General features: G+C 37.3%; 1 pseudogene; it reads left to right on the top strand.

Annotated features, from left to right (window-relative positions):
* The window catches only part of LOC149124541 (thyroid transcription factor 1-associated protein 26-like), an 82,091-nt pseudogene extending 59,634 nt beyond the window's left edge, over positions 1-22,457 (top strand).
* The last annotated feature ends 717 nt before the right edge of the window (positions 22,458-23,174 follow it).

Below are 23,174 nucleotides of genomic sequence, written 5' to 3'. Positions count from 1 at the left end.
CCATCAGGAAGGTAGAATCAGGTGCAGGAACAGGCAAATAAATCCAGGTGCTCTGAGATAGGCTGCTGTTGTCTGAACTGCTGGGCTAAATACCTGCTTTTGGTATTGCATTTTAATATAGAGTTTGGAAAGAAAGAGTGGCTTGTTTCCCTTTTTGTCTATGTTATTTTTATTTTATTTAGGATTATAAAAAATAGGCTGCTTTCTGTGGGTTTCCTGTTCAAATAGGTTTTCTTTTTTATTTATTTGAATGTATTTCATAAATACAACATTAAGAACATAATAATTTTCCCCACCAAACTTGTCCACTCTCCCCCACACATTCTTCTTCTCGCTCCTGTTCCCTATCTTGTTTTTTTATCATGATCTATTTTCTTTTTTTTTCACTTTGTTTTTTTTTTTAACTTTTATTTAATGAATATAGATTTCCAAAGTACAGCTTATGGATTACATTGGCTTCCCCCCCGCCGCCATGACTTCCCTCCCACCTGCAACCCTCCCCTTTCCCGCTCTCTCTCCCCTTCCATTCTTATCAAGATTCATTTTCAATTTTCTTTATATACAGAAGATCAGTTTAGTATACATTAAGATTTCAACAGTTTGCACCCACATAGAAACACAAAGTGAGAAATACTGTTTGAGTACTAGTTATAGCATTAAATCTCAATGTACAGCACATTAAGGACAGACATCCTACATGAGGAGTAAGTGCACAGTGACTCCTGTTGTTGACTTAACAAATTGACACTCCTGTTTATGGCACCAGTAATCTCCCTATGCTCCAGTCATGAGTTTCCAAGGCTATGGAAGCCTTTTGAGTTCACTGACTCTGATCATATTTAGACAAGGTCATAGTCAAAGTGCAAGTTCTCTCCTCCCTTCAGAGAAAGGTACCTCCTTCTTTGAAGACCTGTTATCATGATCTATTTTCATTTAACTTTATATACAGAGAATTAACTGTATTCTAGGTAAAGAGTTTAGCATCAAAGAGGTTTTAAAGTGCCCATTGTCTTCTCAGTGCACCTGTTCTCTTGCAGAACATCTGTTCTGTCCATTATGTACTCTAAATTGTATTTATCAGTTAACAAAAAACATGCCTTCTTGGCCATGATGATTTTTTTCTGGGGTGGAAACAAATGACCCAAAGTAAACCCACAAGTATTTTTCCTTCTAATTGTTTGACTGGAATCAGTCCTTCTCTGAATTTGGGGACCCCAGGGCCCCAAATGGCTGCACTTACCGCCATGTATAAACAGTCAGTCTGAGAGCATTAAGGTGAACCCTAGAGATGGGAGACTTGGCATTTGGACACCTTTTGGTTTCTGGTTTCAGTATAAAGAAAACACTCTTCCTCAATGGAAGAGAAAAGACCTGTAAACAATCTCAAAATGTCCTTTTTTTTGGAGTGAATATAAATATTTTTAAATAAGAAAAGAAAAAACTTTTAAAAAAGATCGTGGTTCTTGGAATAACATCTAGACAGCATAAGAACACTGTTTTATTTCCCCTTTGCTAGCATTGAGTATTTTTTTTTTTTTTTTTTGTACAGGCAGAGTTCAACAGTGAGAGAGAGAGACAGAGAGAAAGGTCTTCCTTCCATTGGTTCACTCCTCTAATGGCCACTACAGCCAGTGCTGTGCTGATCCGAAGCCAGGAGCCAGGTGCTTCCTCCTGGTCTCCCAGGCAGCTGCAGGGCCCAAACACTTGGGCCATCCTCCACTGCCCTCCCAGGCAACAGCAGAGAGCTGGACTGGAAGAGGAGCAACCAGGACAGAATCTAGCACCCCAACCATGACTAGCACCCGGGGTCCCGGTGCCGCAGGCGGAGGATTAGCCAAGTGAGCCGCAGCGCCGGCCTAGCATTGAGTATTAATTCTTTAGGACATTTTGGTAATCTCTCTTAGTAAGTTCAAAATTTTCCTATGTTTATCTTGTGTAAATTTTTCTATTTAGTTCTATTTAATTCTTAATACCTTTCTTATTGATAAGCCTTTTAAAAAGGAAAGTCATTAACCTATTACAACTCATTAATTTTTGTTGTGTTTGTTTTTCTCTTACAGTTTGCTGTCTGCTTTAGTTTTTGTTTACCTTTTTATATAATGAAAGTTTACATTTTAATATACCACTCTTTTTCTCTGTATTTGATTTTTTACTGTTAAGCTGAGAATATACTTCTAGATTGGAGATCAGATAATTTGTTCCTTTAAAATATTTTCAAAATTTTATTTTATCATGAGTGTTGAATTTATTTTCTATAAAATATCTACTTAGTTATTTAAGACTATTAAATAATCTACTCTTTCTTTTACTGATTATTAAGATATAAATCATATTTTAATATTTATTAAAAGTTGGGCCAGTGCTGTGGGATAGCGGGTAAAGCTACCGCCTGCAATGCCAGAATCCCATATGGGTGCCAATTCATATCCCGGCTGCTCGATTTCCTATCCAGCTCTCTGCTATGGCCTGGGAAAGCAGTGGAAGATGGCCCAGGTCCTTGGGCCCCTGCACCCGTGTGTGAGACCCAGAGGAAGCTCCTGGCTCTTGGCTTTGATTGGTGCAGCTCTGGTCGTTGTGGCCAGTTGGGGAGTGAACCAGCGGATGGAAGAAGCTCTCTCTCTCTCTCTGCCTCTCCTTCTCTCTGTATAACTCTGACTTTCAAATAAATCTTAAAAAAAAAAAGAAAGTGGTTCATAGATCAAAAATAACATGTTTTTCTGTTCTGTCAGATTATGTAATACTCCTATAAGCCTTGTTAAGAAACAATAGTAATGCTAATAGCTAATAAATATTAAGGGCTTGCTAGCTATGCAGCACAGATGGCACTAAATAATTTTCATTATCTTTTTAAAATATTTATTTATTTAATTGAAAGAATTACAGAAAGAAAGGGAGAGACAGAAATCTTTCATATACTGTTTTACTCCCTAGTTGGTTCCAAAGCCAGAGCTGGGCCAGGCTGAAGTTAGGAGCCAGGAATTTCATCTGGGTCTCCCACTTGGGTGCAGGGGTCCACATACTTGGGTCATCTTCAGCAGCTTTCCCCAGGCCATTAGCAGGGAGTTGATTGAAGTGAAGCAACTGGGATACAAATTGGTACCCTTATGGGATGCAAGAGTCACAGGCAGTGACAGCTTTACTTGCTATGTCACATCATTAGCCTCTTATTATCATTTTAAGAAAGTTCCTCTCCGGCAGGCGCCGTGGCTCACTAGGCTAATCCTCCACCTTGCAGCGCCGGCACCCCGGGTTCTAGTCCTGGTCGGGGCACTGGATTCTGTCCCGGTTGCCCCTCTTCCAGGCCAGCTCTCTGCTATGGCCAGGGAGTGCAGTGGAGGATGGCCCAAGTGCTTGGGCCCTGCACCCCATGGGAGACCAGGAGAAGCACCTGGCTCCTGGCTCCTGCCATCGGATCAGCGCGGTGCGCCGGCCACGGTGGCCATTGGAGGGTGAACCAACGGCAAAGGAAGACCTTTCTCTCTCTCTCTCTCTCACTGTCCACTCTGCCTGTCAAAAAAAAAAAAAAAAAAAAAAGAAAGTTCCTCTCCATTATTCTTCTTCGAAAAAAGTATCCTTACAACAGGCAATTGGCATAGAGATTATGCTTTTCTTTGGGATGCTTGTATCCTACATTTATGTCCTAGCTTCAAATCCCAGCTCATCTTCCCATTCCAACTTCCTGATAATGCACACCTTGAGAAGCATCAGGTGATGGTTCAAGTGCTTATATCCTTGCCACTCCTGTGAGATACCCAAATCGAGTTCCTGGCTCCTGGCTTCATCCTAGCCCATCCCTGTCTACTCCAAGCATTTCAAGAATGAAATAGTGGACGGCAGATCTCTGTCTGTCTATCTGTCTCTCTGCCTTTCAAATTTAGAAACTAACTTAATTAAGGTTTGAAAAATTATTCTTAATGGTTCCTGTACTTTAAATGAACACTAGAATCACTTTGGAAAATTCTATAATTTTTTGAAATTGTCAATGAATAGGTATTTTATTTTTTAATTGTTAATTTTATTTAAGGTATACAAATTTCATATATTTCCTATATATAGAGTCAGTAACATACTGATACTTTTTACCCTAGCCTCCCTCTTACCCACATTCCCGCCCTAATCCTCCTCTCTCTATTTCCATTTTCATTTTTTTTACAAATATCTATTTTCAGGTAACTTTATGTTCATAAGTTTGAACCTACACTAAACAGTTCAACAAATGGTATGAAGAAAAAAAAAACACAACACTGTTCCTCAATAGTAAAGACAACGACTATTAACAATCATGGCATCTCAAAAGTCAATTTCTGTCATAGATTGCCTTTTAGGTACTCTATTAGTTACCACAGATCAGGGAGAACATATGATATTTGTCTTTTTTGGGACTGGCTTATTTCATTAAGTATAGTGATTTCCAGTTGCATCCATTTTGTTGCAAACTGTAGGATTTCATTTTTCTTTTACTGTTGTATAATATTACATAGTGTATTTATACCACAATTTCTTAAGCCAGTCATCCACTGATGGACATCTGTGTTGATTTCATATCTTAGCTATTGTGAATTGAGCTGCAATAAACATGGGGGTACAGATCACTCTTTCATATGCATTTTTCTTCCCATTTGGGTAAATTTCCAGGCATGGGATGGCTGGATCATATGGTAGGTCCATATTCATATTTCTGATGTATCACTATATTGATTTCCACAGTGGCTGAACCAATTTACATTCCCACCAACAGTGGATTAGGGTACCTTTCTCCCCACATCTCCACCAGCATTTATTATTGGTTGATTTCTGTATGAGAGCCATTCTGAGTTGAGGTGAAAACTCATTGTGGTTTTAATTTGTGTTTCCCTGATGGCTAGTGATCCTGAACATTTTTCCATGTGTCTATTGGCCATTTGAGTTTCTCTCTTGAAAAACATCTGTTCAAATTCTTTGCTCAAATACTAGCTGATAGGCAGGTGCCGTGGCTCAATAGGCTAATTCTCCGCCTTGTGGTGCCGGCACACCGGGTTCTAGTCCCGGTCGGGGTGCCGGATTCTGTCCCGGTTGCCCCTCTTCCAGGCCAGCTCTCTGCTGTGGCCCAGGAGTGCAGTGGAGGATGGCCCAAGTGCTTGGGCCCTGCACCCCATGGGAGACCAGGATAAGTACCTGGCTCCTGCCATCGGATCAGCGCTGTGCGCCGGCCGCGGTGGCCATTGGAGGGTGAACCAACGGCAAAGGAAGCCCTTTCTCTCTGTCTCTCTCTCTCTCACTGTCCACTCTGCCTGTCAAAAAAAAAAAAATACTAGCTGATAGAATAAAAAAAGGAGAGAACGATCCAACATGGGAAGCAAGATACACAGCAGACCCATAGAATGGCAGATGTCCTAAACAGCACTCTGGCCTCAGAATCAGCCCTTAAGGCACACGGATCTGGCTGAAAAGCCCATGAGAGTATTACAGGCATGGAAAGCCAAAACACTCTGGCAAAAACAAAAAAAAACAAAACAAAACAAAACAAAAAAAAAACACCACACAAAACCACCACCTAAATGAAAGATCTCCGTGAGTGAGATCCCAGTGGAAAGAACAGATCATCAAAGAAGGAGGTACCTTTCTTTGAAGGGAGGAGAGAACTTCCACTTTGACTATGACCCTGTCAGAATAAGATCGAAGTCGGCGAACTCAGAAGGCTTCCATAGCCTTGGCAACTCATGACAAGAGCCTAGGGAGATTAGTGATGCCATAAACAAGAGTGTCAATTTGTTAAGTCAACAACAGGAGTCACTGTGCACTTACTCCCCATGCAGGATCTCTGTCCTTAATATGCTGTACATTGTGATTTAATGCTATAACTAGTACTCAAACAGTATTTTTCACTTTGTGTTTCTATGTGGGTGCAAACTGTTGAAATCTTTACTTAATATATGCTAAACTGATCTGTATATAAACAGAATTGAAAATGAATCTTGATGTGAATGGAAGAGGGGAGGGAGAGGGGAAGGAGAGGGTTGCGGGTGGGAGGGAAGTTATGGGTGGGAAAGCCATTGTAATCCATATTCTGTACTTCAGAAATTTATATTCTTTAAATAAAAGTTAAAAAAATTTTTTTGCTCATTTCTTAACTGGATTATTTTGTTTTTGTTGAGTTTCTTGAGCCCTTTATAGATTCTTGATATTAACCTTTTATCAGTTGCATAGTTTGCAAATCTTTTCTCCCATTCTGTTGGTCACCTCTTCACTTTGCTGAGTATTTCTTTTGCAGAGCAGAAGCTTCTCAGTTTGGAATCTCAATTGTCAATTTTGGTTTTGATTGCCTGTGCTTCTGGGGTCTTTTCCAAGAAGGCTTTGCCTATGCCAGTATCTTGCAGAGTTTCCCCAGTGTTCTCTAGTAATTTGATGGTATCAGGACATAAATTTAGGTCTTCGATCCATTTTGAGTAGATTTTAGAGCAAGGTGTAAGATAGGGGTTTTGTTTCATACTTCTGCACATGGAGATCCTGTTTTCCCAGCACCATTTATTGAAGAGCCTGTCCTTGCTCTGGGGATTGATTTTAGCTCCTTTGTCAAAGATATGTTTGTTTTAGATTCATGGATTGATTTCTGGAGTTTCTATTTGGTTCCATTGGTCTACAGATACATTTTGGGGGGGGGGCACTACCAATCTGTTTTGATCATAACTGCCGTGTAGTATGTATTCAGATCTGATATTGTGATGCCTCTGTCTTTGTTTTTATTGTTTAAGATTGCTTTAGCTCTTTGGGGTCTCTTATGTTTCCATATGAATTTTAGCATGATTTTTTTTTATTTCTGAGAATGTTATTGGTATTTTGATTCTGTAAATTCCTTTCAGTAGTATTCACATTTTGATTATATTGATTCTTCCGGTCCATGAACATGGAATATTTTTAATGAATTGGTTTTTTGCAAATACTGTCCATATCTACCACAGTGCAGAGTGCAGCAGTATTAGCTCAGAGCAAAATGGGCCAATGGCTTATGAGGAGCCTTCCCATAATTGGTGAGCAAGGGCTCGGGTGCTTATATATCCAGAGACTGTCTATAGCAATGCCACTCAATAGAAATATAATGCAAAATACATCACACAATAGTGCATGTGCAGTTTTGACCTTTCCAGTAGCCATATTTAAAAAGTAAAAATTAATGAGTAATATTAATTTAAATAATTCCATTGATCTTATTCAGACTTTCATAAATATTATCATTCTAACATCTTGTCAACATAAAATCTATGAATGGGATATTCTACATTCTTTTTTCATATTATTTGAAGTTGGGTGAGTATTTATACATACAGCATGTACCAGTCTTAGTCACATTACAAGTGCCCAATAACATATTGTTGATGGCTACAGTACTAAGAACATATCTACAGACAACCTTCAATCTTGGGAAAACCACAAGGAGAGAAGTTACACAGACAAGGGAGCAAATCCATTAGATACAATCAGCTATGTCAAGGGCAAATAGCGGGTGAATTTGAGAGGTTCTGCAGAAAGGGGCAATCTAAAACTAAACCTTTGTTAAAGAGTCTACACTGTGAGCAAGGCATGATTTCCTGGGCTAACATGCTGATCCTATAACAGTATTTAATCTTATGTATATAATTTTGATGACAACAAAAAATAATAATATGCAACGAGGGAAAATTGTCACTTAAAATTATTCATTTACTTGAGGGACAGGAATACAGGTAAAAGGAGGGTGTGAGAGGGTGGGAAGGAGGGAGAGTGACAGAGTGAGTTCCTGTTCACTGGTTCATTTCCCAAATGCCCAAAATGACCAGGGCTGGACCAGGCCAAAGCTGGGAGGGAAACAATCCAGGTTTTCCACATAGGAGCCAGGGACCCTAACGCTTGAGTTATCAACTTGCTTTCTAGGGTTAACTTTAGCAGGAAGCTGGAGTCAGGAGCTGAAGCTGAGAATCAAACGTAGGTACTCTGCAATGGCACTTGAGTATCTTAACCTGCATCTTGATAGCTGTATCAGACCTCTGCCCCTGGTATATTTTTAAGTGGATTTTTAAGTTTTGTATATGCATAGGTGGTTGGGAAAGTGTCTTGGGGATAGGAAATGAGAAGTTTGAAAGCTTGTTCTAGAATATGAGGATATTTGACAAACTTACCTTTTGTTTAAGAAAGGATTTGAAATGTCTATGTATAATAGAACACAGGACAGTATCTCTTTCTGTATCTGTGGAGAAATATAACAAAATAGAAAGTTTGTTTACTTAAGTGGAACTAGAAATTCATAAAACAAATCCAGAATTAAGAAAATGAATGCAATGGCCTTATGTTATAAAGTAAGACTGATGGTTTTGAGAAGCAATGTTGATCTAAAGTATGTAATCAAAAGTTATTAAAAGTGTAAACTCTTAATGGGGTAGTCTTTATTGCATTTTGATTAGCAACCATCCATCTACTTCTGTTGAAAAGGATGAAAAGAAACAAGGGATATGTCATAATACGCACTCATGGAGATATCTGAGAGGAGAAAATCAGCAGGACATAAAAAGTAGCAAGTTATAGAGGTAGCAATAATGGGACTATATAGATTTGAATAGATTGAACCATCTTCAGGCATTTTTAAAAACCTGAGGTTTTATGAATTAGTACTGGAAAGAACAAAATGCACAAATCTCTATATTGGAAAGTTTTGAAATCTAAAATAGCATGTATCTGATTGTGAGATCTTATTTCAGAAACTTTTGTTTAATTAAATTTTATCAGATTGAACAATGTGAAATTACCTTTTCATATACACTTTAATATATCAGATATTGGAAACTCTGTTAGAAATATAGGAAAATTTAGAAAAAGCTCCAATTCTTACTCATTAAACAAATGATATGATCAAGCTGGCTATTTTTTTGGGAGACAGTACATGCAGTTCCCTGGAGACAGAAATCTGAAGTCAGGTTGCTGGGGTATGAACTCCATCAGTGATTTGCCATATACTGTTGGGCAAATGGTTTCCTCCCTACTTGATTTAGTTTCTTTAGCAATAAAATAAAGATATGAATAAATTATCATATTTAATCTTTCAGTTGGGATTTTTAAAAATCTTCTATAAAATAGGAATTTTAAATAGAACTAATTTTATAGAATGGAATTATTTAATCTCCCACAGAGCATGAATCTACCCATAAAATGGGGATATAATAAAAAATCTTATTTAATTTTATGTACTTGTTTTGAGAGGATTATATAAGAATTTATGCAAAGCAGTTCACATGGTGCTAGGCATGTAGTAAGTACTCAGTAAATGTCAATTTTTAAAAAGTTTTATACTGGCATATCTTACTATAAAAATTTTATAAGTGTATGATTCAATAATTTTTCACAACTGTAGAATGTAGTATTAGAACATTTTCCTTTTGCCAGTTCAGTTCCCTCTCTTATCCCCAGCTCCAGGCAAACTGTGATCTGTTTTCTGACCCTGTGGATTAGCATTTTTCTCACAAGTGCATACAATTTGATTCATACAATATGTAGTCTTCTGTGTCTGGCCCCTTTTCCTTGGATTAGTATTTTTAAAGTTCAGTTGCATCTGTTATAGCACATATCAGTAGGTTGTCCCTATTTATTCAATTGTATGATGTACAGAATATAAAAATATATTCACCAATTGATGGACATTGGGTTATTTCTAGTCTGGGGTATTATAAAGAAGGCTATTATAAATATTTCAATATAAGTTTTCAGATATATGTGTCCATATCTTAGGGTGAATTACAAGGTTAAATGGTAAGCTTAACCTTTTAAAAACTGTCAATCAATTGTTTTCCAAGATAATTGAACCATTTTATTTTCTTGCCAGCAATGAGCAAAAGTTGTAATTTCTACATGTTTACTATCACTTGCTGTCATGTCTTTTTGATTATAGCCATTCTGTGTGAAATGGTATCTCATTGCAGTTTTGACTTAAATTTCCCTAATCACTAATGGTTTGAGCAATTTTTCATGACTTTTCTGTGTGTTAAATATTCATTCTATAAATTTGCTAATTTATAAATTTTGTTGCTTTTTTTAAGTTACAAGTATTCTTTGTGTATTCTGGGTACAAGTCCCTTATAAAATGTCTGGTTTCTAGACTTTTTTTTTTCCTTAGTCTGTTGTTTGTCTTTTCATTTTCTTAATGCTGTGTTTTGAAAAGCAAAATATTTCAATTTAGATGAAATCAATTTTGCTTTTTTAATGGATTTTTTTGTGTTGTATCTAAAGATTTTTTGTTTAACCCAGAAACAGAGTTTCTTCTAGAAAGTTTTTCTTTTTCTTAGAAGTTTTATTTTTATAGTTTTTATAGTTAGCTAGATGGTCTCTTTTAAGTTTTACGTTTGATGTAAGTAAGGATCTAAATGCTTTTTTAAAATATTTTTTTAAAAAAATATGGATATGTGATTATCTCAACAGCATTTGTTGAAAACATTATTCTTCCTACCAATGAGTTGCCTTGACATCTTTACTGAAAGTAATTTGCCACAAATATAAAAATTTATTTCTGGAGTTTGAATTTTGTTCCTTTGAACTATGTCTATCCTATGACAATACACCCCTTTCTTACTAATGTAATCTTATAACAAATTTTGAAATTAGGTAATTCCAATTTTCTTCAGTTTAGCTCTTTCTTTTCAAAATTGTTTTGGCTATTCTAGAGTTTTTGTATGGCTACAAATATATTTTAGGATGAATTTATGTTAAGAAATCATACTGGAATTTTGATTAGGATTACACTGAATGTATAGATTTATTTAGGAAAAATTGTTGTTTTGACAATATTGAATCATTCAATGAATAAATACAAAATGTTCATGTGTAAGTAGAGTTCTTTTTGCCTTCTAATTTTAGGGAAAGCATTTATCTTTATTAAATAAATTTGATGATGGCTGTATATTTTTTGCTGATATCCTTTGCTAAAATCTTTTCTATTTCTTTCTAGTACACTGACAAATTTTATCATGAGTGGATATTGAATCATGTAGTTTTGTTTTTTTTTTATACTATTAGCATGGTGTATTATATTACCTTCAGATTTTAAGCCTTGTGTACGTGGGATAAGTTCCACTTTGTCATGATATAGTTATTTTTATATGGTCCTACTGAGTCTCTTTCTTTGGTATCACAGTTGTGAAAAATCCCCTTAAATAAGTTCAGTTTTTAATAGTTGAATTCTATAGATGATTATTTCTCTCTACTGTGTTCTAAGTTATTCTGCTTGTGAGATTTCTTGTATCAGGAATGACTACTTAACTGCTGTTGACTTCCTGTTGTTGCTCCAAACCCAAATGTCTTTGTTCTGTGGCTTCTTATGTCAAGGGTTTCTCTATGAGGTTTCTTCTGCATTCTACAGGGGGCAGAAGGAAATTTAAACATTCTTCCTCCCAAACAAATGACATTCCATTAGTAGGCTTAACTCAAAATAGTGATTCTTGTACTATACCCTGCTATCTTTTTAAAAAATCTTAACTATTAATCCAATTTCCAATTATATGACTTTGTTCACTACTTAGCATGATATGTGAAGTGCTCCCAAAGAAGAGGTAACTCTCTGGTATACCTACATATACTCAGGTTCCCACAAGTTGAATTGTATGCCAGCAGGAATTGGTTGTGCAAACTCTTTACATTGCTTATTCCAGATGTACTTCTTATTGTAAGTAGCATCCTGGCTGCTTCACTTCTGACCCCGATCTCAGCTGTTGTTCCTGGAAAAGCAGTGGAATAGCACAAGGACTTGGGCCCTTGCACCCACGTGAGAGACCTGGATAGAGCTCCTGGCTCCTGACTTCTGCCTGGCGCAGCCCTAGAAATTGCAACCATTTTGGGAGTGAACTAGCCGATGGAAGCTCATGCCCCTACCTGATCTCACTACGTAAGCACTTCCCTTTGGGAGTAGATAAAAGGTCTGGAGCATGGTGGTCCCCTCCTTTATTTTGGCTGTGCACCCTCATTGCGCCCTTGTTGCCCCCCTGGAATGTGGCCTTCTGGTTGCCACTCTCTGCTTTTCTGCCTGGGTGCTTGCTCCGCGTGGCTCATGGCCTGCTCTCTGCCTTTGCTTTGCTGCAGCACTAAGCTACCTGTGGCTGCTTATAACCATATGCTCGCTCCATGTGGCTCGCTGCTGGCCTGCTCTCTGCTTGGTATGGATCCAACTTAGCTTCTAGACCTCTCTTTCTTCCCTAAAGAAAGCTCTCACTTTCCTGCACATTTCTCTCACTAAATAAAAAGCTTAACAACTTACCATGTTGTCAGGTCTATTTGAGCCAGTATTCAGAATTCTTCTCTGAATAAGTGGCAAGAACCCACAGAATTATTAATATTGAAAATTATTAATAAGGACGATATCACCGGGAGGGAAGATCTCTCTCTTCCACACCCCTCTGTAACTCTGACTTTCAAATAAATAAATAAAACTTTAAAAAAAGAAATGAAGAGATCTGAGAGCATGCAGAAATGAGGAGAGATAGGATTAGGTTTCCATCAGAAATATGTCTCTGGAAAATTAAATTGCAAACCCAGTGAAAGAGTCAAGCTACCCCATGGTAATAGATTACTTCCACAAAAAGAAAGTTGGCTTCAGAATCCTCTCTTAGGGTATTGCCCTATTATGTGGAGAAATATCCATCCAGAGCCAAATCCCCATTTTCTGTATCATTGAGTATTTTCTTCTTCTGGCAATACTTTGGCCAAAGGCTTTTGGCAGGTATACACACTTGAAAAAAAGACTATTTTGTTATATGACTTCTTTCCATTTAATTAGAAATCAAGCCCTTGTGATCTGATTAGATTACTGTCTTAACATGATAACAATAGGAAATAATTGTTAAAAATAAAAAGCCAAATTTGGGGGGATGAGAAACAACCCCTTTTCCTTCAGCTAAACCTCCATTAACAATGTGTGAAGAAGCAATAACAAAGCACTCACTGTTCTCTTAGTGGGTCCTTAAGAGCCTGGTCCGTCTGTAAGAAGCTTTCTTTTGCTAATGTGGGCTGAACTACTGACAAAGGCCAGTGTTAATGGTTGGCATTGGGAATCTAATCCCTGGAAGGGAAGCATTTCCTTGGGTAGTTTTGTAATGAGCTTGTCAAACATTTTAAGCCATTTTACAGAGAGGAAGCATTGTGATGACAAGACACGGCATTGTCAGGACTTTGGCACATCTGCCAATAGAGTAATAGGACGATCCTTTTCGGCTCCAGTGGCTCAGGCAGAAATGCAAACTCATGTGTGGAGTACATATTGTGAACTGGTTTTGGTAATTCCTTTTGACTGGGTTTATTAGCTTATTTTGCATCCATTTCCTTGCAGAATATATGATGATGTTTTATTCTAATAATTTCCCTTCTGGTTCATCTTGAACTTCTTTTGGAAGACTCATAAAATCATGATTGCAAACATGTCCTGTTACAAACTCTGAACGACACTGGAATATTGAAAAAGAAACCCAGAGGGAAATCTCCCTTTCTTGTGCCATTTGAAGGTTCATATTCAGTTACTTCTTTCCAAGCCAAATACAGTAAATATCCTGTTAGTTTCTGTCCATCCAGAATACTGAATCTAGTATTAAAACTAATTTATTCAGGAAATTGGTGTATCCATTGTCCTGATTTAATGTATTTGCTTTATTACTGCCAACTATTGTTCTATATGACCACAGTAATCACACTACCCCTGATGACTGCTGGGTTCAAAGATAGCACTGGCAATATTAAATCACAACCACTTTTAGAAATCAAAGATAAGAAATGCTTTTATCCTTCTATTAAGTAAATTGAAAGAAAAGGGTGAGGGGAAAAAGACTTGACTCAGACCAGGGATTCTGTGCACCTACTTATCTACTACCTTGTTCATTCTCACACCATCTTTTTTTTTTTTTTTTTTGCACAGGCAGAGTGGACAGTGAGAGAGAGAGACAGAGAAAGGTCTTCCTTTGCCGTTGGTTCACCCTCCAGCCGCACCGCGCTGATTCGATGGCAGGAGCCAGGTACTTATCCTGGTCTCCCATGGGGTGCACGGCCCAAGTATTTGGGCCATCCTCCACTGCACTCCTGGGCCACAGCAGAGAGCTGGCCTGGAAGAGGGGCAATCGGGACAGAATCCGGCGCCCCGACAGAGACTAGAACCCCGTGTGCTGGCGCCGCAAAGCGGAGGATTAGCCTAGTGAGCCGTGGCGCCGGCCCTCACACCATCTTCACCACTGGAGAAGATGGGCAGCATTGGTTACTTGTTGCCTTTATTTGCAAAATGCATTATTAGTGGTGGATGGAAGAAGTGGAGGACAGTGTGGAGAACTCCAGAGCTACTGAAATCTAAAAGGCTTTAATACCTGCAACTCTTTCCTTTCTGTCTCCTGTCTCTCCTGTTTTTCCTCTTCCATTCCCTATTTCTTTTCTTCCCTTACTCTCTGGATTTCTCATTTCCCTTTTTTCTTCTAAATAGAATCCTCCCATCCTTTCCATGTGTCCTGTAAGGTATGATTATTTCTTGGATCTTAGGAACACTTAAGACTCAATTAATTGCCCACCCTTGGCACTGAACAGATCCTTTCCCTCCTTCCCATTAATCTAATGATCTGTCAACATTATTATCTGCCCTAACACTTATTCTTGGAATTGAAAGCAGCAAGAAAAAGTATTCTGAGGATTTAAGTGATATGTTGCTAATAAAAATGTAACACAGATATTTAGAAATTATTCATAGTTATTTTAGAAATCATTCACAGCTGGTGCAGTGGCACAGTGGGTTCAGCTGCTCTCTGCAGTGCTTGCATCCCATGTGGGCGCTAGTTTGAGTCCCAGTTGCTCTACTTCTGATCCAACTCCCTTCTAATGAGCCTAGGAAAGCAGTGGAAGATGGCCCAAGTCCTTGGGCCCCTGCTTCCACATGGGAGACCCGCATAAAATTCCTGGCTCCTGGGTTTAGGCTGGCCCAGCCTTGCCATTGTAGCCATTTGGGGAGTGAAGAAAGATCTGTGTGTATGTCTCCCCCTCTCTGTAACCCTGACTTGCAAGTAAATAAAATAAGTCTTTTTAAAAAAGAAAAAAAATGGAGGTTGACGCCATGGCACACTAAGTTAATCTTCTGTCTGCAGCACTGGCATCCCATATGGGTGCTGGATTCCAGTCCTGGCTGCTCCTCTTCCAGTCCAGCTCTCTGCTGTGGCCTGGGATAGCAGTGGAGGATGGCCCAAGTGCTTGGGCCCTGCACCCACATGGGAGACCAGGAGGAAGCACCTGGCTCCTGGCTTCGGATCGGCACGGCTCCGGCTATTGCAGCCATTTGGAGAGTCAACCAACAGAAGGAAGACCTTTCTCTCTGTCTCTCTCACTCACTGTCTTTAACTCTACCTGTCGAATAAATAAGTAAAATCTTTAAAAAAGAAAACAATGTTATTAATATGACATTAGACACTAGTTTTCCTGAATGAGAAGAAAGAAGTAGAGCTTCCACACAATTCAGTTGATTTCTTCTATACTTGTAAGCTTTGGAGAGCAGGCTATTAATCCATTGCTTTGTAAATATCATTTCAAAAAGTATTTATTTTGTTTGACAGGCAGAGAAATGGAGGGGAGGCAGACATACACATACATACACACACACAGAAAGAGAGAGAGAATTTTAAAAAGAAATCTGCACATTAATTAGCTGCAAATATTGTAGGAATACTGTCAAAATCAGAATGTCAAATAGTGTTCCCAAAATAGATTTACTTCACCTAGTAATCGATAGCCAATATGCATCAATTGAAGAAGAATGAAATATAATGTGTTTCTTGTGTTTGGAGTAAGAAACAAACATAGAAAACTGCCACATTATCATAGTAGGCTTTACAATCATATTTTACTTATGTTAATATAAATATCAATTCAATGTTCCAAAACTAGGCTAAAATTCCAAAATTTTCACCGAAGTGGGAATGATAGCTCAGTATGGTGTTCCTTGAGGACAATGCCCTCTGTCCCCATCATGCTGTGAGGTGTGTGTGTGTAGTTCTCATGCATGACTATAGGAACTGTGCTTACTTCTTCATGGCAAATCCTTCACTGTTTCTTTGTCAGTGCCTTTTGTTAGAATTGTGGCAACCTGGGGACCTGGGAAGTATCTCTTTCGTCTTGTAATCCCAAAGCCTATAGCCTTAATTAAACAGAAGAATTTAAGGGTTCCTGAGCATTTTACTTTGGAGGTAGTCATGTCATTTCAAATGCATTTCAATGCATCCACAACTTAAAATAAATGTTATTTTGAGGAAATTTTAAGAGTATAAAATTACTTGCCTATGAATAACACATTTCATTTATAATTGGATCGTATTACTTGGCCTATCATTGCAAATTGTCAGAAACTTACATGAGGTATCAAGTACCATAGCTTAATCTGCAAGTTTTTTTTGCAGCATACAATAAAATTTTTATGAATCTTGAATCATATGAATGATGAATTAAATGGATTGTAAAGGCGTGTACATTAATATTTGCAACTTCAGCTTCTTAATATTTGTATATTGGAAGTGATCATTTCTTTTCAGATCTGAAAAATTCTTGGAGGCTCTAGAGCAAGCTCCCTGGTACCAGGAAGTGGGCCTTTGGTGCCTAATGAGTTGAACAGACTTGCAACATGGGACTCAACCAATAGCTAACACCAGGTCACCAAATAGCTACCTACCAAGGTAGAGCACTCAAGTTTGGATACAACTTTTGAGCAGAGTATTTGGTATTTGGATTTCTATTTGTACTGCCTTTGAGGTTGGACATTTTCAAGGAGAACAATTAGGAATGAGAATAGAGACAGTTCATTGTCAGAGAAGCAGAGCCCTTGCTGCTTGGATAGAATGAGTAGGAAGAAGGTCTTTGGGTAATGGGTAAGGAGTTGAGGGGGGTTGGAGGTGTTGATTCCTGCCGGGAAACAAGCTTCATAATCACATCTGGATGATCAATGAAATATTCGGTCTACACAAAGAAGGGTCTGTCACTATTATCATTGTTTATTTTAGCACCATCTGCTAGGTTCAAGGTTAGGAGAACTGAATGGAAAGTTTACCCTAATGTTTTTGTGTACTTGGATTATTTCATATAAACTCAGTGTCAAATATTCATTTGCCATTGAATGAAAAGCATTTCCATAATTTGGAATATCTCTGTCTCATAACTGTGATGTCATTTTCCCATTTTTCTTGTTCAGACTATAGATCTGTATGTGGACAATACTGGCAATTTAAATAACTAACCGATACACTACTATGTGCATCACAACATGTATTTTTATACTTACTTATTTAATCCTACAAAAAACCTACCTATAAGATATGAAATATTATTATTCCTATTTTATTGGTAAGTAATTTAGGTTCAGAGAGAATAAGTGACTTAAGATCACATAACTAGGAAGTAAAAGTAGCTTAGTGAGTAGGTAGTCCATTGTAATCTGTGCTCAGTTGGCTTGCCTATGATGGCTACACATCTTTCGTTGAAGTATTCTCTATATGAATGATGTGAGGTACATAAGCACCTTCAAATTAATTTTCCTTTTTGTTTCTTTTGTTATTCTGGCCTTATCTTCATGAAACTTTGTAAGAGTCCAATATTTGAACTGGAAAAGAAACACATGTTTTCAATTGCCTTGAATATTTAAAATAATTTCAGTAGAATTTTTAGTATATTGATAATATAAAGCCTTTTAAATGGAGTTCCTACAAATTATGATTCCATGAAAATTTCATCCAATAGGTTTTGTTGGAATTTGCCTTTGAATAATCCTTTAAAAATAAATGCTACAACAAAAGTGTCAATAGAATATTTTTAAACAATAAACTTTTGATATATGTTTAATATATTTTATTGATATATTAATAAATGACTTAGTTATGAAATTACTTTTTGGAATACTTTTAGAAATTCTAAATTTATTAACAGTTCAACTACTGTGTTTAAATGGAAAAAACAGAAGTGCATTTCTTTGAAACAAAATTTGTAATATGGGTTGGTTTTCTATGCACAATGCTCTGAATTAGCCATTTATCAATCAATTTCAAATTGGAATTTTAACTGAGAAAGCATATTTTATCTGTAGTACTATTAAGAAATTTTTCTGAAAAAAAGCTTATTGTTTCTTTCCTCTACCTATCCTTCAGTCACCCTTGTCAATCTTCCTAGCCTCTTTCCCTCCCCACCCCCACCAAAACCAACTATAGTACAAAAATATACTTTAATTCATTAGATGTTTACAATATTCAGAGAATTATTTTTGCTCACTTTATTACTTATTGCTTATTCTTTATTCTTAATTCTTCATTTTTTAAAGATTATTCTTCATTGGTTTTATCTTTCTTACCTCAATCTCCCCATGGCTGCAATGTACCCTTTAACCAAGTGCTAGGCATTAACCCAGACTAGATCAGTCCAACTCTCTATCACTGGTCTCTGTGGCCAGGGTGCAGTGATGGAAGAATAGGAAATCATTGGAACTGATTTATTTCACCTGGATGAAGTATCCCTTATTTTATGCCCTTTTTTTTTTTTTTTCTTAAGTGAGCTGGAGTCAGCTTTGGTTATTTACAACCAATGATTCCAAGTGATCTACTTCCTTCCTCTTTTGCTTTACTTCCTTATTCCTCCTCTTTCAGCTTCCCTTCTCCTTTGTAATACTCCCATGTTTTTCTTTCTGTTGCTTGGAGACTTTCAAGGATGAATGAAGAATGAAAAAAAACTAACACAAAAATAGAAAATGAAAATATTTTGAAGGTGTTTAATCATAACTGTTTTATTTTTCTTTTCTATTTTAAAAATTGAGGATTTCTTAACTATGTATTGTGTACTTTCAAGTCTTATCTGAGTGCATGAAAATACTATTACTAATAGCAAAATAAATAAAGAAACTTAATCCTCTCAAAATTATGCACTGATTCCAAAAATTTTGTAGTTTGAGCCTATTAAAACACACACATAGCTTGTCTAAACTAATTAGATGATTTAATCATGTAGTATTTATTTTCAAAGGATCTGCTGCCAGATCTATGTCTTGCTAAAGCAATTAGTAAAATTCTTTTAGGAAGTAAGCATTGAATATCTTTTCTGTAGCAGGCTGAAAGAATTTAATTTTTCATGTCCACGCTTAGGCGATAATTGAAGGCAAATTTAAATATTTAACACAGTGGTAGAGGAGTTGCAGTTACAAAGTTTACTTGAAAATGAAGTGAGTCATTTCATGAAGTCATTTGTCTTATGCTTGCATGCATGATCCACAGAAGTTGTGTTTTGTCCTCAAGTTCCTTCTTAAGATAGCCAACAGCTGTTGTTTCACACAAACTGTAAACTCTATCTTCCTGTTTTACCTTAACTGTTTTACGCAAACTGCCTTAGACATGGTAATACAAAATCATAGAGATTTATAAGTCACAGCTCTTATCATTGTAATTGCTAGGTGATACTAGGAATCAAAACTGGGTCTACTATCATCAACACAATTAATTGTATTTCTAAACATAAATCACTTAAAAAGAGAAAAGTGAGCCTCACCTAGAAATTTACAATTTTTTTTCAGGGAAGAATCTAAGAAAATTTTTAAAGCAACACAGCACACTAAGGTGGTTGCCCTCTATCTTAATTGATAAATTTCTCTTTAATTTTAACCTAATTTGTATCTATTATACTCATTGTGAGAGTTAACAATATAGATTTACAAGATTTTTTATTGCTATCACAATATTTATTCCTTTTGTAGTTATTTCAATATCTGATAAATTGATTGGTCATCTTTTAAATATTTTGGGATCAAAAATTTAAAAGTCATTAGAAAGTAGAACGTTTTACAGATCTGGATGTGGGATACAACAATTTAGATCCAATCTTCTACTTCATTGCATTTTCTGACAGAATTATTCATTCACTTGGGGGTTTTATTAGTATTGTAGTCAAGATGCTGAGAAAAAGTTACCATTGGGTCTCATCTGTTCTGTTTAAAATAGTGATTTGAACTGAAATTGAGGAAAAAATCTTGAATGCTAACACTTTAGATTTGCAAACTGAATTTTCCAATAGACACAAGTTTCCAGCAGTAAAAGTTGATCTTTGAGATTAAGAGCAAAGCCCTTGAGGGAACAGAAAATCAAGTTAATGAGTTCAGGTATAGTTTTGGAAGAGACCAGATGAAAAGCCCAATAATATTTCCTAGAACTGCCTGTGAGAAGACAAGAGCTGGGAAGGAATCCTACATTTAGCACACCCACTTCAGTATGCCTGATTATATACCTTAGCTAACACTAGTAGGGATGAATATTGACAACCTGTATTCGGAGAGTGTATAGAAATTAAGTTGATTTGTAAAATAATGATGAAAGTCCTAGTCTCATCTCATATATTTTTAGAAGATTTTATTTATTTGATAGGCAGAGTTATGGATTGGAGGTGAGAGACAGTGACAGAGGGGGTGGGTCTTGCATTCACTGGTTCATTCCCCAAAGGAGTGCAACAGCTGAGACTGGGCCAGGCCAAAGCCAGGAGCCAGGAGCTGCTTCTGAGTCTCCAACATGCATGCAGGAGCCTGAGCACTTTGGCCATCCTCTGCTGCTTTCCCAGGTGTAATAGCAATGAGCTGGATCAGAAATGGAGTGGTTGGGACTTGAACTGACACCCATTGGAAAGCTGGTGCAGATACCAGCTTTACCCACTGCACCACAGTGCCAGCCCCACATCTCATATGTTTTTAGTGTAAATTAGTATATGTAAATGTGATTGCCCAGATTAAGAGATCATTGTTTACTAAGTTTTCTCATTAATAAGATATGTCTAGAAATATTTTTCTCCCAGTCTCCCCAATCAGATAAGTCACATCATCTCCCTCCTTTTTTTTTTAAAGATTTTTTATTTTATTTGAAAGTTGGAGTTACACAGAGAGAGAAGGAGAGGGAGAGAGGTCGTCCATCTGCTGTTCACTCCCCAGTTGGTTGCAATAGCTGGGGCTGCACCGATCTGAAGCCAGGATCTTCTTCCGGGTCTCCCACGTGGGTGCAGGGGCCCAAGGGTTTGGACTGTCTTCCACTGCTCTCCCAGGCCACAGTGGAAAGCTGTATTGAAAGTAGAACCAGCATCCATATGGGATGCTGGCATGTCAGGCGGCGGCTTTACCCACGATGCCACAGTGCCGGCCCAATCTCTCTCTTTTTTAAGGTGAAAGAATTTGAAATGCATGAAAATATTGTTGAATGTCCTGTCTAATTGCATTCTCCTTATCCTTAAATTGAGCCCTCTTGGAGAGCATTTGGCAGGTACAAGGCTTTGCTTTTCAAAGAAAACTGAAGATTCAGCAATATTGCAAGAATTTGCAATGGAAGGAAAGGAAGATTTGAACATCACAAGAATCCCAATTCATTTATCTATACCCAGATTATGGGAAACATCTCTATTTAGCTGAAGAGGAGATTCAGGAAGCAACTATGAAAACTTGCCCATCTTTTGCCTAAAGAACAGTGTAGCATTGACCAGTTTTTGTCTGAAGATCAATGTTGTGTTCACCAGCCAACTCCAGAGACATAATGCAGGATATAGTAAACTCCATTACTATTCCACAGAAAAAATAAAAAGAAAGCATCCAATCAAAAGACCCAAGAAGAATATGAACAGATACAAGCTAAGCTTGCTGTTAAGAGAGAAGAATTTGAGAGGAGAGGGGCTTGTGTTGTGGTGTAGCTGGTTAAGCTGCTGCCCATGATACTAGAATCCCATATGGGTGCCAGTTTGTGTCCCAGCTCTGCTCCACTTCCAATCCAGCTCATCACTGATGGCCTGGGAAGTCAGTGGAGAATGACCCAAGTGCTTGGGCTCTTGCTACCCATGTGGGAGATCCAGAAGGATCTTCTTTGTCCTAGCCCAGCCATGGCCATTGTGATTATTTAGGAGGGTGAATCAGAGGATGGAATCAAGCTCGCTCTCTCCTCTCTCTCTCTCTCTCTCTCTCTCAGCTCTGCTTTTCAAATAAATCTTTAAAACAAACAAAAAATACAGAAAGAAATTTGAGAGGAGAAAATAAAAAAGGAGCTCAAAGTTTCTACAGAAACAAGAAAATGGAAGTATTCAACATATTGAGCAAAAAACTGAAAAGGGGGCCAGCGCTGTGGTGTAGAAGGTTAATAAGCCTCTGCCTGCAGTGTCAGCATCCTGTATGGACACCAGATTGAGTCCTGGCTGCTCCATTTCCAATCCAACTCCCTAATAATGTGCCTGGGAAAGCAGCTGAAGATGGCCCAAGTACTTGGGCCCCTGCCACCTATTTGGGAGGCCAGGAAGAAGCTCCTGGTTCCTGCTTTCAATCATTTGGGAGTGAACCAGTAGATGGAAGATCTCTCTCTCTCTTTCTCTCTCTCTTTCAAATAAATAAATACATCTTTATATAAAAAAAAACTAAAAAAGGCCAGCCCAAATTGAATTTACAAATGGAATATCTTCTTCAAAAAGTATAAGAAAAAAATCAAGTAATTTTGTCCTTAAGGTTTAAAATACTTGCTGACTCTTATTGGGTTTTTTGAATGAATAACAAGTGCCTCCTAACTATGCACTAAATTTTTCAACATAAATTGGATTGCTAAACTATACATAAAATGTTCAAAATTTTCTAGTAAGAAAACTTTCTATATATGCTATGCATAATATCACTTGTTCTTACTTATTTGCCTCTGATGGAAGATAGGCTTGAAGAACTGAAAACATTCTATTTGGGAGACCAGATTCAGGTTAATATACTTTTGTACCATGTGAAATAAATTGTTTTGCAAATAATGGAGCAGAAAATGAAATACAACATAAAATAACCAAGACTGAAACCATGAAAAAAAGGATACTATGGTTTCATGACATACTTTATGTCCAGCAAAATTTTTTTCATGCAGTATATTTTTTGGTTTTTATGTTAAGATCACATACTTTGTCTAATAAAACACTTCCTAAGGAATTGTTGTAAGTTATTGCATAATGAGATTAATACACATATTAGTAATATTGATTTTTTAACATAGAGTAAGTTTGATTGAAAGTTTATAGTATCAATTACTGGTTCCATGAATCCCTGAAAACACTACAAAGATAACTTGTTGATACAGCAAATCCATTAGTTTCATCAGTAAGGAAGACTCTTTCCATGAAATTCTTCATAGCTATTCAGAATAAGATGGGCTATTTAT

This window comes from Oryctolagus cuniculus, chromosome 9 (assembly GCF_051225735.1).
Source record: "Oryctolagus cuniculus isolate XC-2025 breed Fujian yellow rabbit chromosome 9, ASM5122573v1, whole genome shotgun sequence".
Lineage (NCBI taxonomy): Eukaryota > Metazoa > Chordata > Mammalia > Lagomorpha > Leporidae > Oryctolagus > Oryctolagus cuniculus.
The sequence above is the reverse complement of the archived record's forward strand: the minus strand, read 5'-3'. Positions and strand labels throughout refer to the sequence as shown.